The 15,597-nt window shown below is 40.5% G+C and overlaps 1 protein-coding gene across 1 annotated transcript in view; it reads left to right on the top strand.

Moving 5' to 3' along the window:
- The first annotated feature begins 4,141 nt into the window (after positions 1 to 4,141).
- Positions 4,142 to 15,597, top strand: part of LOC118114511 (membrane-associated phosphatidylinositol transfer protein 2) — a 45,287-nt gene continuing 33,831 nt past the window's right edge. Inside the window, exon 1 of the mRNA XM_047341514.1 lies at positions 4,142 to 4,883. The gene's annotated coding sequence lies outside the window, so the exon portion shown is untranslated. The remainder of the gene's footprint in view (positions 4,884 to 15,597) is intronic.

The raw sequence follows: 15,597 nt of genomic DNA, 5'->3' as shown, positions 1-15,597 counted from the left end.
CAGGGACATGAAACCTATGAAAATAGAAATCTTTTATTGCAGGGACATGTACAAGTGCTGTACAACCTTTATTTATACTCAAGAAATATTGTAGTGGGTGATCCTTATTGACAATGATATCGGGTTCAATTACATAGACAGAAAAAAGGGGGGGGGGGGGCAACAGCAACAACAAAGGGGCAAACTAATTTAACAATTCAACAATTTACCAAAAATACAGATTTTTTTCAATCTAAAGTAAAAAAGATGAATAAATTGCCAAATGAAATACAGTTACGTTTGACATGACAGTTACAATAACTAGGCCCAAAAAATATATGTTAAATAAAACAATTACAAATGGAAGTTGGAAGTTTTAAGATCAGATTTCTAAAATGTCCAAAGGGTAGGAGCGTTCTTAAGTTTTCTGTGGCACGGTCCTCATAGTCAACTTTGTGGAAGTTCTTTGATGGTTTCAAACTATCATCAGGTGTGAAGGAAACCTGCTGCAGTCGCCCTTTCTGTATATTTTACATTCATCGTGTTGTTTGTTCACTTGTAAGAGCAGATACTTGATGATAGTATCAACAACCTTGTAGAATTATATGATTATATGATTCCAATCTCAACAGGTTTTACACTGTGGCTCTGTATATTGCTAGCCTCTGATGTGCATATATAAAGATCCCTATTCATATAGTCTCTGGATATACTGTACTTCACTGTAACTGTATTCATGTATGATGCTGATTGTTGTTGTTTTTTTACAACAGTTTGTTTCCTGCGATGACATGTCCATAATTCTTCTGTAAAAAGGCATAAATCCTATTAAGGATTTATGTACTTCTTATGAGCCTGCATGTCACCTTAGATCAACTAAGTGGTCTTCGGGTAGTTGCCACAATCTGATCGCTGAACCCTGTCATCTCTATAGATGAATTTGAATTCATCTTATTCACCTTTATTCATTTTTGTTTTATTTTATTGTTGTTTTATCCTCTTGTAAAGCACTTTGTAACATTGTTAAGAAAAGTGCTATATCAATGCTATATTATTATTTTCATTATTATTTACCAACCAACGATCAAATCTGCTTTTGATACTGTTTTGACTATCTGATCACATGCAGAGAGTGTCTTGGGACATGTTTGTACTTTGTCGTGCCATGTTAAAGTTTATGGTTAAAATCAGTTATGATTCCTGTAAACTCCAGATGACCACAGCCTCCAGGGTCCATGAAATGAACTGTACAGCAGAGCATGGAACCGTCCTTTTCTCACACCAACCAGATTACCAACAGGAATACTGGATTTATAATCACCTCTTCACTCGACAGTGCAGCAGGTTTGCTTGCTTTTTAAAAATTATTTATGTGTCATTCACATTGTACAACACCCTCCATTAACACTTCAAAAGACATTACTATTGAATTTAATAGCTTTTGTCATGTTTGTGCTGTAGGTTCTGCAGGATCAGTGCAGGATGCCTGGAAAGGTGCGATTAACTCAAGGAAAAGTACTGATGTCCATTTAAAGCTATAAATACATTTATTGCAAACTAGTTTCACACATTTTTTCATATGGATATAATTAATGGAGTGTTATGTAACGCTTCCTCTTCTCTCCCTTGACATGGACTATAATTAGTAAATCAGGAAACCATGTAGGTCACAGGGAAAAGACAATCTCTCTGATGACCTGTGATGACATCTCACTGATAGTGCGGGTGAGGGGGAGGTGCATTTCTAATTACATGAACTTTATCTTCAGTGCCCACATTAAAACTGATCCTCCCTTTAGCACATTTTAACCTTGACTGTGTCATTCTTATGTGACTGTTGCAAAAAGACACACCTTTTACGGTAATGTGCAACCTGCTTTCAGCCCAGATCAAACCAGTTTTATACGTTTGTGATACAAAACAATAATCTCCATGTACCAAACCCCTTTAAACGGTAAATTCCATGTGGAGTATCTGTCTAATTTTCTTCTAATCTTTTACTGTTGTGACATTTGGAACGAGGTCACAGCAGCGGTGTGGTTGGCTGGTTTTTCGAGAATCAAGAATTTATGACTTTGTGGTGTATTCACATTTAGATCATTGGCCATGAGGTGAGCCATCAGACACAATGCAGTGTGAAGCTGTAAGGTCACAACCAGGAAGTGAGTCCTTGTGCTGTACACAAGTGAAACTGTTCAAAGAGACTTGTCTGAGGTGTGGCAGCAGTAAATATTATGTAAGATGTATAGGTTAACAATTACAAAAACTATACAGAATTCTCTCTATGTTTATGTGAATTATAGAAAGGAGACAGAAGTACATCCATGGTTGTTGTATTAACAAAACTGAATTAAAAGAAATGTAAATATATTGTTTATGGTGTCAATATGATGGTAAAATGAGATGGTATTGAATAGATAAAATCAGGGTTGAGTGTTGAGGACATTTTGATCAAAAAAGAAACAGATTTCCTGGTTTTTGCTAAGTTCTTAGAAAACCTCCAGAGCAGGTTGAGAAAACCACAGATGAGAAATATGTACACATTGTACACACATGTAGAATTTACCGTCACAGTTGATGCAGTGCTCAGAAAGTTATGACATCTAATCTGTGACAACTTCTATGGGAAAAAAAACAATATTTAATTCACTTTGTCACTAAGTTACATGATGAAGGTAAATGTACAATATCAAAGCACTCATTCCTTCACACATTAAAATATGCACGTGGATAATTATAGGTTTGTCTTCCTCTGAATGGCGGTTGATAACACAGCCGTCAGTAGAGATGATATACGATAGGCGGTGGCTACTGTAATTTATAACTTTACGGGCTATTATAATGTCAATATCTGCGGAGAGATACGTGATGATGCCAGTGCCCGTCATACACTCCTTCACCAGCAGGAGGCGCGCCACTGTCGAAACTACTCCTCTGCATGTCTGTGCGGGTCTGAGCTTCGTCAAGTCCGCCACAACAGAGACAAAAACCGGAAAACGAGTGAGCAGTCCTTCAGAATAAAATACTACATATTGTTTGTGCTGCTCTGAAAAAGAAAAAATGTCACCATATTTTTTACAGCAAAATGTTTTCTCGATTTGAGACATGTGGGGTCTGTATATAAACATGGACGAAGCGTCTACACTTCCTCCCACTATCCAGAAGTGAAGCCAAAATATCCCAGATATGGACGCTGCCATTTGTGCCGATGACGTCTTATGCGCCGAAGCGATTGGGGATGGAGCTCGACCAATCGCAAGCCAGTCTCAGCTGTCAATCATGACATTTTTACTCAGTTTTTATTACATCTAATGAGTAATTAAAACCACCCATTCTACCATTATCTAGACTTCTTGTCCTTTTGTGGGCTGTTGTTGAGGCTCAATTTATGATCACTTACCCGTCTATAACTTTTTTAAACTCTCTTGACTTGTTTTAGGACATAGGACAAGATGGTGAATATTCCTTGTACATTTGAAGGTCTTCTGCACAATTTAAGTTACCAACTACCAGTAGATGTTAGCAGGTGTTAGCGGCCACCAGCAGATGTTAGGGACATAACTTCAGTTGTGTACCTTAGCGTCATCAAGTGTTTTGGCCTTGTAATCAATGATACAGGCCGAACTTGAGGGTACACTGAGGCTACTGGTTTGTCATCAGACACCATTACCTCTATGCCTTTGTAAACTATTATTATGATTATTATTACAAGTGGTAGGCCTTAATTAGGGCGGTAGAAAATACAAGGGATATTCTCCATCTTGTCCTATGTTCTAAAAGGGGACAGTGTTTAGTTTAATAAGGCATAGAGGTAATGATGTCTGATCTACTTAGCGACATGGCTTTCATAGCACTGTCATGATAAATAATATAACATAATTGACTATATTATATCATTATTTATTTACTTGTTTATTATCTACCTTTTTTTGTGTAGGTGCCAAGTTTCGTAACTAAAATCCAGAAATAAACCTTGTTCAGAACAATAATCAAGCATGTGTAGGAGACAAATGTGGATCTAGTGAATTAAATGTGCTTTTGGCGGAGGTATACACTCTAACGAGAGCCGGTCTGATTTCCAACTTCATCGCAGCAGACGCGCCTCGAGCTCCGACTTTTATTCTGAAGCCCGCACCGGAAGCCTGGTGTCGCTGGTGCTCTCCCGGCAGATGTCCGCCTGAAACGACTGTGGAGTCTCGCAGCGGCGCAGACTTGAGGAGTCACAACTTAACGATGGCGAGTCTTCCTCATCCGTCCGCACCTCCCTCTTCTTCCCGGTTCTCTGGACGGAGGCGACCGCTGCTGCTGGACTGAGCTCACGGCCGCGTCGTGTCCCCCTTCCTCCTCCTCCTCCTCACCGCCTCCACAGGACGAGCCGCCAGCCGCCAACTCCTGCGAGGGGCAGCCCGGATATATTCAAGGACATTTTGACGTTTCCATAGCTACTTTGGCCTTTTCTGTCGGTTGAGGAAACCCAACGTGCGCTTCTCCGGCGCGAGGATGTCGCCAGGTTTAGTGAACACGTCCAGGAACGGCGGCTGAAAGCCCGCGGAGAGAGAAACCAAACATTCCGCGGCTGATGATGTTTCTCCTCGCGTCATCTTTACATGTCGTACCCGCGCCCCTTCCCCTGCTGACGGGCCACACACACACACACGGCCGGGAGACGGAAACCAGCGGCTGACTTCAGACGTGTTCGTGTCAGGGATGGCATCGTTTCCACAGCTCGTCGATTCGGCTGCTGCCTCGAGCTGAAGAAAAAAAAGACAACCTCTCCCCCCCCCACGGTGCTGGTGAGAGCAGTGACCCGCAGAGAGAGCAGAGAGCAGCCGCTGAACTTTGACTCGGAGCCGGAGTGAGCTGCAGCCGCCGGGGGAAGCTTCATCGGCGTGCGTCAGGTCCAGGTATGTGATGAGCACCGGGAGCCATCAATCTGTCTTTACCGTGCTGCTGCCGTGTTGCTAGGTAACTAACTGGCGGTGGGTTTACTCCAGTTCATTTTAGTTTTATCATCATCATCATCCTCATCATCATCCACTCCCGAGGATGCACCGCCACGTTTAGTGATCATAGGAACAATAACACCATCATTCCACACCTTAGCTCAAACTTTGCCTTCCTCCAGGGCCGGGCCTGTACATTTGGGGGCCCTAAGCAGGGTACGTTTGGGGACCCTGGATAGACCAGGTGTTATGACCCCTTAAGCCCGATTCATTATTAATTCATACGTAACCCTACGCAGAGCCCTGCGCCGTACCCTGACGTGCACCTCCACATAAACTTAACTGCTCCTAGAGGCAACGCAGACAACAAGAGCTGTGATTGGTCCACTTGGTAGCGCTGCATCTCCGGCAGACTCGCGGCCATTTTTTTAATTAGTTGAAGGCACGAACACGGACGACGTCTTTCTTTTCTTTGTTGCAGTTCTTTGTAATTAGTAATTGCTCTCCAACATCCATCAGCTCCAACTCCCAACACGAGCCGCTTAGTAACACTCGCCATTGTTCTGAAGTAAACAGAGACGCCAGAGAATTTGTAAATAGGCAGACCAGAAATCGGAAGACACTCAACACCAGCATAAAAACTCTACCGCCACTAGCGTTTCAGCGGTGTAATTGCAGCGTAGCTCACGCACACCTACGCCAAAATATGAATGTTCGGCCCCGTCTACAGGCTTCAGCGGTGCAGAGTTGGTGCTGGACTTTCTCCGGCGTTTGAGTTCCACTCATGAACGGCACACCCCAGGAGATTGTCTGCACAGGCGCGTTCTCAACAACACAGAAATTTGCGGAGCGTTCTACATGTATGGCACCACATTTTCATCCTGAGATATTTGTTGATGTTTGTTTTGTTTTTTGCACTTGTGGGTCCGTCCCATGTTAGAAACGTCACCCGTCTCTCTCATGGTGAATCCTGCCCAGGATCTCCTGCTGTGTTCTCACATGGGCCCATTCGGACAAGGGAGCTGGCCGGAGAGCTGCAAAGGCTCTCACTCTGACGTTTGCGCTCTCACATGCAGCTCCTCTCGAGAATGTCCGGAGGTTCTCTACAGTTCAGTGCATGTCTGAAAGCAGCTTTACTCATTATAATTAAAACATTCACATGGTCAATTTCTTTTGAACATTTTTCAACAATATAATGCTTTTAGCCTTGTTGTTGCACATACAGTACATGCAATATAAATCATCACATTTTCAAGTCCGATGACTTTGGGGGGCCCCTGGTGGCTGCGTGGCCCTATGCAGCTTCTTAGTTGTCTTGTTGGTAGGGCTGGCTCTGTCGTTTGGCCTGAAGTCGCTCTACATGTTGTACATGCTCTCATGCTGTGGCTCTGTTGCTGTCACACTGACACTGACATGCCTGTTCCAGCTGATTAAATGCTCCTCTCTCTTATCCTGACCATACGCTCTTCTGATGTTATCACGCACAGCCTCCAATGAGCTGCAATTGCAGGAATTACACGTTTTTTTCAGGCTCCATGTTGTTGCCCTGTTGGTGCATGATTATCTCCCTAGTGTTATCCAGGTGTGAGCATTTATTTAACCCCCCCGCTGCAGGTTTCACTATGTTTTGATATGGTTTTACTTCAGCCAGGAGGACTAAGAGGATAATAGGAAGAGCCCGGGTGTAGGATGCAGTCTAGGACTGGACGATATGGCTGAGAATTACATCAAGATACAAAATTTCACACCCGTCGATATTGATAACCACGATGAATGTCACATTACTATTTCCGTGAAGTTTGATGACTGATTTTTGCTCCTGAGGATGGTTTGTGGTTTTAAACTCGTCTTTATGACCAAACATCTTCAAATCTGAGGTCGATGGGTTATGTGTTATACCACCTCACTCATATCTGTTGGACTTTTGTTATATTGCTATTGATACAAAATTGTATTGCGAAAATTACTGGTAAATGTTTTATTGCCCAGCCCTAAACTGCATGTCATGAGCTTGTGTTTGTCTTCCTATAGGCCGGGTTCCGTATCAGTATGATTTTATGAGTTTCAGCATCAAGTCATTCCTCTTGACTCAGCTGGGCCTGGGTGGGTGAGTCATTGAGGCCGTGCTGACTCGTCGGATCAGTGTCGTCCAGATGATGGCTGTGGTACGAGGGCTGCTCTGACCTCCTGCTTTATTTAAAACATGGCAGTATGTCTCTGAAAATCTGAGGAGAGTTTTTTGTCTGTGCTATCGATCACCACCCAGCCTTGAATAAGAACGAGTTCCAGCCTGCACAAAATGCAGGAGACTCCTTCTGAAAATAGATTATCGCGTTGTTCCCGGGCCTGAAAGATATTGTCCCACTACACATACAAGGTGCAGTTTCTCTTTGACATGTTAAAACTTGCGTGCTGCCTCATGTAGGCCGTAACGGTTGTCTGGATTGTGTAATCCACTCAGCATCAGCCGCTCTGTGATCTTGGCTTTGACATTTTCTTAGAAGCATGAAAGCAGAAACTGTGATAGTAAAGTTCACTGCAAGAGCAGTTTGCAAAAAATAGATGATTGTGCATTCTTTCCTGTGCTGAATTATAGGCATAAAACAAACTTCTTTTTTTGGTCTGAACACAGATAGTTCTCTTCTGAGTCACTTTTCTTTTTTTCTTTTTGAAACATGTTCCTCCTTTTTTTTTTAACTGACATACAAATAAGTGCTTTTGTTGCTGATTGTAATAATAAGCCGACAAAAGCTCTCTGTGATTCGCAGGATATGCTTTCATGCCATTCATTTGTGTCACGAGGAGCTACAACATAAACACCCTTCCTTCACTGCGGCTTGTTCTTCACTCACTTAAGTGCTGCTGACAATTAAGGGCAGACTGCTTGAAAGTGAAGGCCATCGATTATGGCATCATCGCCGATGACCTGTAATTCAAATGTACCTCATGGAAGGACGCACTGACATCTTTACCAGTCACACCTGTTATAACCTTGAACATACACATGCAGCTCCTCGAGATATTTGTCGAACCAGTTTTCTGAAGCAAACTGTGCCCCTAATGCAAATAAAAAAATCCCTTTATTGACTTTAAGCTTTTGCCGAATCTATTTCTCTTAATTGTCTTTGATTAGTTTATTTCTACAGTTTAGATTGTAAACTGTTGTTGATAGAGATGTGCCACTACCATTTTCCCTGCCCGATATCAATTCGGACACCTTGACTTTGCATATTCGAGATACCGAGTATCAATTCGATACCACTGCATTCAAAACAAAAATTACTTATATAACGTATTTTAACACCTGTATGCTACTAACCCTGTATGAAAGTGGTGATTGCTATCATTGTTGTATGGTCTGGCTCAGGTTAAACTCTACAAAAACAAATACATGCAGAAAATGACTGACATAGAACTTATTATCTAGTTTGACATCCATAATTCAAAAAGAACGAAAAGTAAATCAATCAAGTGATACACAACAATGAACTCGACAAGTTTGTCAGTTATTGTTGAATTTATCATGATGTTTGAATGGTTTCCAACCTTTGCTGGTGCAGTTTGTTTTTTCCCTTTGCTTCTGTGAACTCCTTGTGCACTTTCGAACAATGTTTCTTTAAATGGTTTGAGATTGCTTGTGTTGTAACTGGCAACAGTATAGTGTTTACTGACATTTTAGCTAGCACTGGCTAATGCTACATTACCAGATATCACTTACTCGCCGCTCTAAAAACAGCACTTTCCAACGCAAATGCAGTTTTGGAGAAGAAGAAGCAGAAGAAGTGATTTCCAGGAAAAGTAAATTGCAGTTTTATCTGGGTGAAACAAATAGACAAATATGGTATCAGGTTGGTGCATAGAATGTTGCACTCGCTGAGGTCCGACCTGGCATTTTTAGCAGTATCGGAGGCATTTCTGATGCTGGTATCTGTATCGGAACATCTCTAATAGTTAATTATTTTTCAAACAAAGTCGATAGTTCAGACTGGGCCTCAGTCCCAATGTCGTCCTTGAATAACCGGGCTGACAGAGTTTAGTTGACATCACCTATGTGCTCAGTGAAAATGTGTGAGTACATAGGTGATGTCAACCGAACTCTGTTACCGCAAGGAAGTGGACTTATAAGCCTTCGTTTCATAAAATGTTGTGTTCATTGGCCACTATGAATTGTTTCTTGCCTAAAGCAGGTTCTGCAGCATTGCAGACATTCAGAAAGGTGCATGTAGGGCTGGAAAGGTCTTGGAGACAGAGAGAGAGCTCACAACAAGCTCTCACCGATTTCACATTCTGCCTATTCCTTATGTATATAAATATACTCTGAGTATATTTACAAGTGTGCGAGTGCAGACACTGGGGCTGTGCCATGCTGTTGGACAGATTTAACCTAACATGTGTAATCACTCTTCAATCTCATTGGCAGCATCAGCCTCTTTTAATTCTTTAGCTCCTCTTAAAGGGATAAGACATTTTTCTTTGACCTGAGGCCTAAATAATGTGGCTTGTTTTTAATGTGATTTTTAGTTTTTTAATGTAAATGCACCTAAAGCAATATGTTGCTTATAAATTAAAGTCAAACTGGTTGAGTGTACGTCGATGTTGAATTAGATTGGATGATAACCTACTCACTGTAAATACTTTTTTTTTTAGTAACCAAGTAATTTTACTAGATTTCAAAGACATAAATATTGTAAAAATTATTTCCTGGAAATGAAGAATTGCAGCTTTAGCATGACATGTTTATTTGCAACTACTTTCTGTCGTAAATTGGAGTTTGACACAAGATCTGAAAGTGTTTCAGTTAATTAGTTCTTTATTTAAAATTTTAACCAATTTCTCTTTGAATAATTCATGGTTCTTGGTTATAAACTCCAGCTTATAAACTGATATCTATGAGTGTGTGAAAATTGGTGCAGCTTGATTAAATCTAAGGGAACTGTTATGCCTTTCTACTTTAAATGTAAATGCACCTAGAGCAATATGTTGCCTAAAAGTAGATTTACGTTAAATTGGTTTAGACTACATTGAAGTTGATTTAGAATTGATGATATTGCTCCCTCAGAAAATAGCTCAATAGTAACCAAGTAAGTTTAATATATTTCAAATATTCGGGAACTATAAATATTAAATGAGTTATTTCCAGGAAAAGGGAAAAATACCAGAGAGTCACAGGCGCTGCACGACCCGATGAAATTATTATTTTGCCAATCCTCCACTGACCAACAGCAGCACATGATTGTCTGGTTTCGACTTATATTTGTTTGATAATGTTTTGTTGTATCTACGGCAATGTGAGGAATCTTTGAAGAAGACAGTAGTGGAGAGGCTGAAACCTGATAGCTCTTAAAGTCTCAGGTGCCCCTGTTGAATCTAACACACTGTCACACGACAGAGTGGAGGTGATTATGAATTGGTCGATTGTCTGTTCGTTACCGTTGTGATTAGTCTTCTCATCCTCCCTGGGAACAAGTTGTATTTTATGAATTAAAGCAGATCTGGTGCAATTTAAAAAAAAACAAAAAAAAAACAGTCTTTTGATGACCTATTTGATACATAAGGATAATAACTTCATTCAGATACTGAGGGAATGTTTGCTCATTCATGTCACACAGGCCTCTCTCTGTAAGGCTAAAAATATGCATCACTCTGATGTTCTACAGTTGCAGGAGTGCCTTACAACCCACTGATGGTCAGAGGGAAAACACTGTGAGAATATGTAAATCTCTGCCGTATATCTGAGTGACTGTGGAGTGGAAAATTTCTGACAGAGGAGCCTGTAGCTCTGAGTGTCCCAGCCTTGTTTGAGTATTCATAGCACTGTGTGGGATCTTGGTTTTTTTAATCTTACATGTGACAGGTCTTCTATGTTCCTATTACAATCATCTGTTGACTTAACGTGTCATTCAATAATTCAATGACAAATGGGTATACAGCCATTGAGTAGTCATGTTTAAGGCAGGGAAAGAAAACAAAGTCTCACTTCCTGTCAGTTCGAAGTTTGCATGTCGCACTCGGCTGCTCACCACATCTTTTGGTTCCACATCTGTAACATTTGATGCTCGGATGAGATCAGTGGCACAGGAAGAGCAAAACAACTTATGGTACAAACACAGTAAAATGAGACACAGGCTTTTTAAACGAATAATATATGATATTTTCTTCATGGGTCTATTTTCTGTTGAATCCTGCATCTTGTAACCCACCCAACATTTATACCCAGTCACTGCCAATCCCGCCCAACACAACATGGCAGCATAATCTTAAAGACTAGTCACTAAGATGCAGCGGGTAGTATCACAGATAGAGCAGCTGTACAGCTGTTGAACGGTTTCCTCTTTACCTTCACCAAGAGGTTATGTTTTCACCCCCTGTTTACCATGAGTGTAGTAATGATCTAATGACCCAAATAAAAATCTAGATCTAGTGAATTTAAATGTAGTTTAATAAGGGGACTAAGTGGTATGAGTGCCATTCAAGTTTTATAATAGATTCATTATTCAAGGTGTTATTTGTTGCACCATTCATACAATAGAAAAAGGTAGTTAGGTAAGTAATAAGGTGAAGTAATATCTAGACTGGCACCCAGAAGAGCACTTACCTCGGACCAGCAGTCCCCTTAAAGTCAAACAACCCACACCAATTTCATGAACTTCCCTAAATATGCCAGTTTTTCATTTATTTATCAAGATCCATGAATTATACCCAGAAAAATTATCTTTATCAACCACCTGGTCCAGATCCGCACCAAAATCTAACGGGCACTTCCCTATGCCGACGGGCATACTTCTTCTACAAAGCTTCATGGAAATCTGCCCTATAGTTTTTGTGTAATGCTGCTAAATAACACATAAACAAACATACAGACACGAATGAAAACATTTGTATTTTGTTGTAATTTAATTAAATTTACAAAATAATGTATCGTAATATAATAAGAATAAAATAAGAATACTTTGAATAGACATGATAGAGCAGATACATATGTAACATGTGCCCAACTAAGATTCCTCATGTAGTATCTTCTGTTCTGTGGAAAATTCTGTGGCTCGTACCTCATAATCTCTCTCAGGTTCATTTCTCATAGAAGGTGCATTGCTCATATGGTTTTCCTGTGTTCAGGATATTAGAAAAGTCAATTAATTTGACTAGTTTGTAGTGTAATGTGGAGATTGTAACATGAGCCTGCAGCAACATACTCAACAGGATACGCAACGAGTCCGTCATGTTTTGTATATAGTGTAAACATTTTTTCCCACAGCTGATAACTCCAGGGTACAAAGACTCATGTCATGCTTGAGTCATTTATTTGACAGTCAATAGAGACTGATTTTTATAGGCACTGACAGCACATCAGGGGACTTCAGCAAGTGATGGGTGGGTTTTCTGTTTAAGACCATTTTAAAATGTTTATTCGTAAACAAAGCAGCTTGATCTAATATCCTCTGGTCTTCAGTTCTCATCTGTCAGACAGGCTTGTTAACTTGTTTGGTTGGTAGTGGTGGAACAGGAAGTACCTTGAGTTACTCTTGGCAAACAGTTGCTGAAGGTTGTTTGGTCAGATCAAAATAATGCGACCGAGTGGTTTTCAGGGTGATGATACATTTCACAGTCTGTGAAGGTGATAATATATGTGACGATTTTTTTATGCTGGAATTTTCCACTCGTGAACTGTCTGGGTCTGCTGTGCTCTGCGGACACATTGCGTGATCAGCCCGACGTCTGCTTTGAAGTTGGACTATGATGAGTAGATGAGAAACACCACTTCCTGTTTCTTTATTCACTGCACTACACCCACAATTTGGCTTATTTGACACAACAACAGGTTCTCTGAGTCTTTTGGGAAACAGTGGAAACGAAGATGCTGACAGGGAACCTACTGATGTCTGATATAAAAGCAAAAAAAGAAGCATTTAATAATAAATAAATATGATCATAATGAATATAATCTGCATAGGATTAATAACTGGAGTGTAACATTAGTTTGTGATATTGATTTGGAAGCACATAAATCAAGACTGCTTTATTATTAACTGTATTTTTAAATATAAAAATAGTAGAATGTCTTTAATGTTAGATGTCTACACTTTAACTATATTGTATATTTATGAGCTTAAATATGGGCATACATGTGTTATGTAACGTATCTTATGTCCCATATTGAACTCTCTGATGTAACAGTAATTATTAACTTATTATTTAAACTTTATTTCCTTTTCTCTCTGTCATCTATTGTTCTTGATTTTATTACATTGCTGTTTATATATATATTTAAGTGTTTAAATGTTTTTCAGCCATATCTTCTGTTTTCTTTTTATGCCATTGTCTGTGGTGGTGGTGGGCAGCAACAAACAGTTCCTGTGTTGCACATCTGCCTAACACAAAAAGACAGCTAAGCTAACAGCTAATTGATCTGCCTGGGCATCGATGTCACAGTTTAATTTACTGCGACTGTCATGACTCAACACAGCTGAAACAGATGTACTGCAGCACAGAGACACGTGCTGATCATGTTTCAAGGGTGGATTGTGTTGGAATTTAATTGATTGTGATTATTGATTTTGGGCCACATAAATAAAATGAATGTGACTTGACTGGCCTGAATGATCAGTTCGGTATAGTGACCCTCCTCACTGTGAAACAATGGACTGGTTGTCAGAATTACAGACTGTGTATTAAGATGAAATAATACACATTGGTGGCTGGTATATCAAATACTTTTTTCTCAATCATGTTTTTTGTCATTTTAGGTAGTTGTTATTATTACACTTTGCCCAAGTGTTTATTTTTCATTGGTTTGGTTTTTATCACTTATTTGGTGTGAAACGTCATGATTGACAGCCGAGACTGATTGGTCGAACACATGTATCGACGCTACAGCAGCTCTATCCGCTGATCGCTACTGTGCAGACTCCAAATGCACAGGGCGGCGTGTTCGGATCAAGGATGTTTTAGCTTCATTTCTGGTAGGGGGAAAGAAGTAGAGATGGGTCGTCCATATTTATATTCAGTTGTCAGCATCATCTGTTACCCACACCAGCATTTCAAAATTAAGAGTACAATTTTCCAATCTTATGTCATTATTTAAAAGGGATGCAAAATATTTCTCAGGGCTCCCAAAGAAAGTTTAAAAATTTTCTTTAACCAGTACCATATTTGTGGAAATATATTTTGATTGTTGCCTTTTCAATCATTTGTGCATCCAAAGGGAGAAACAGCACTTACAATCTCATTTTAGGGGATCAATCTCATCTTAGAATAAGGATGCATTGCCAGCTGGCTGGTTATCTGAAGGTCCAATATTTTTTTTTTTACATTTATATTTATTGTATTATCAGGCATCATGACAGTATTTCAAATCAGCCCCCATCATGCACCTGGGTGCCAGCCAAGCACTGAATGAACATTGTGTTTTCTGGGTCTCCTTCAAGTCCGTCCTTCTCGACCCCGCCCTCCCACCTAAGCTCCCTGGATGCTAATATTGGTGTTGAGCTGTCAACAGGGACAACAGCAGCACAACGTGTCCCCACGCATCCCAGACGAGCCAGCTGATGAATGGCACATCACTGCTAATGTTCCTACACTGGCATTCGTATAAGTGTGTGAATGTGTGTGTGTATATATATTTTGCCCCCTAAAAGTGAAGCTAAAGCATCACGATCAACCAAACCAAAAAGCAAAAGTACACCTTAAATTTAGTTTTCTCATAGGTGGTTTCAGTCATTGTAGGTATTTCTTATCACACTGATAGTTGCTCTAATGCTAAATTTTCTTTAATTTGATGCTATAAATACAGGATTCAATGTCATTATTGACAACTGAGACTGAATTGTGATTGGTCGAGCTCGTAACTAATAATCTAATCTGTAAAGAGCATACTCTATTATGAAATAGAAATGCTGCTTGCACCAGCCCATCACTGGACAAAGGTCTGGTTAGTGGACGTCTTCCTGCCCATGTTTCAGTGTGTCAACATAAATCACATTTTGTTTGATATATATTATCGTTCACCCCCACAGTGTTCACGCTGAATTCATTCCTCTTGTGTTTTGTGTCCGTATAGACTGTATATGTCATTTTACATTTGTTTGTGTTCTGTTACACCCCCCCCAGCCCTTGCAGCTCTCTCTGACTCACATGGATCATGTTAAACGAAAGTGACAGTGCTGCTTCATGTCACTTTACCCACGCTCCCCTTTTCTTTTCTATTGGCCGCAGACACCTGGTTTCTCAGAGGCTAAAAATAGGCTCCTTCAGACCCTAACTCAACCCCCCTCTTTGCTGCCCCCTCACCTCTTTCCCTTTTTCCCCCTCCTGGTTTACAGGCTTTTATTATGGAGTCTTCCTGCATTCTGCCCATTCTTTGCTTCCATTTGCCAGACAAAGCACCACGTCTCCATTCAGCTTGGTGCGTCTGCGTGAGAGAGATGTCCGAGTAGACTAATTAAGTCTGTCTGGATTTTATAGTCTCTGATAGAGAAAATCCTCAGTGCAGTAAAGCCTGGTTTTCCACAGAGCTGGAAACCTGACCTCAGAACCCGCGGAAATGTTCGCCAAAAGTCGTAGGACCGTGAGCATCTTTGAAAATGGCCTTTTATGGTCAGCGTGAGAGACGGCTTTCTGTCTTCGGTCACTGGGTAGAACACTTTTGGGAAGCCTGCATTATTCGTGCTGCACAAGA

The sequence above is a fragment of the Hippoglossus stenolepis genome, chromosome 9 (genome assembly GCF_022539355.2).
Source record: "Hippoglossus stenolepis isolate QCI-W04-F060 chromosome 9, HSTE1.2, whole genome shotgun sequence".
Classification (NCBI taxonomy): Eukaryota; Metazoa; Chordata; class Actinopteri; order Pleuronectiformes; family Pleuronectidae; genus Hippoglossus; species Hippoglossus stenolepis.
This window is presented reverse-complemented; position numbering and strand designations above follow the sequence as displayed.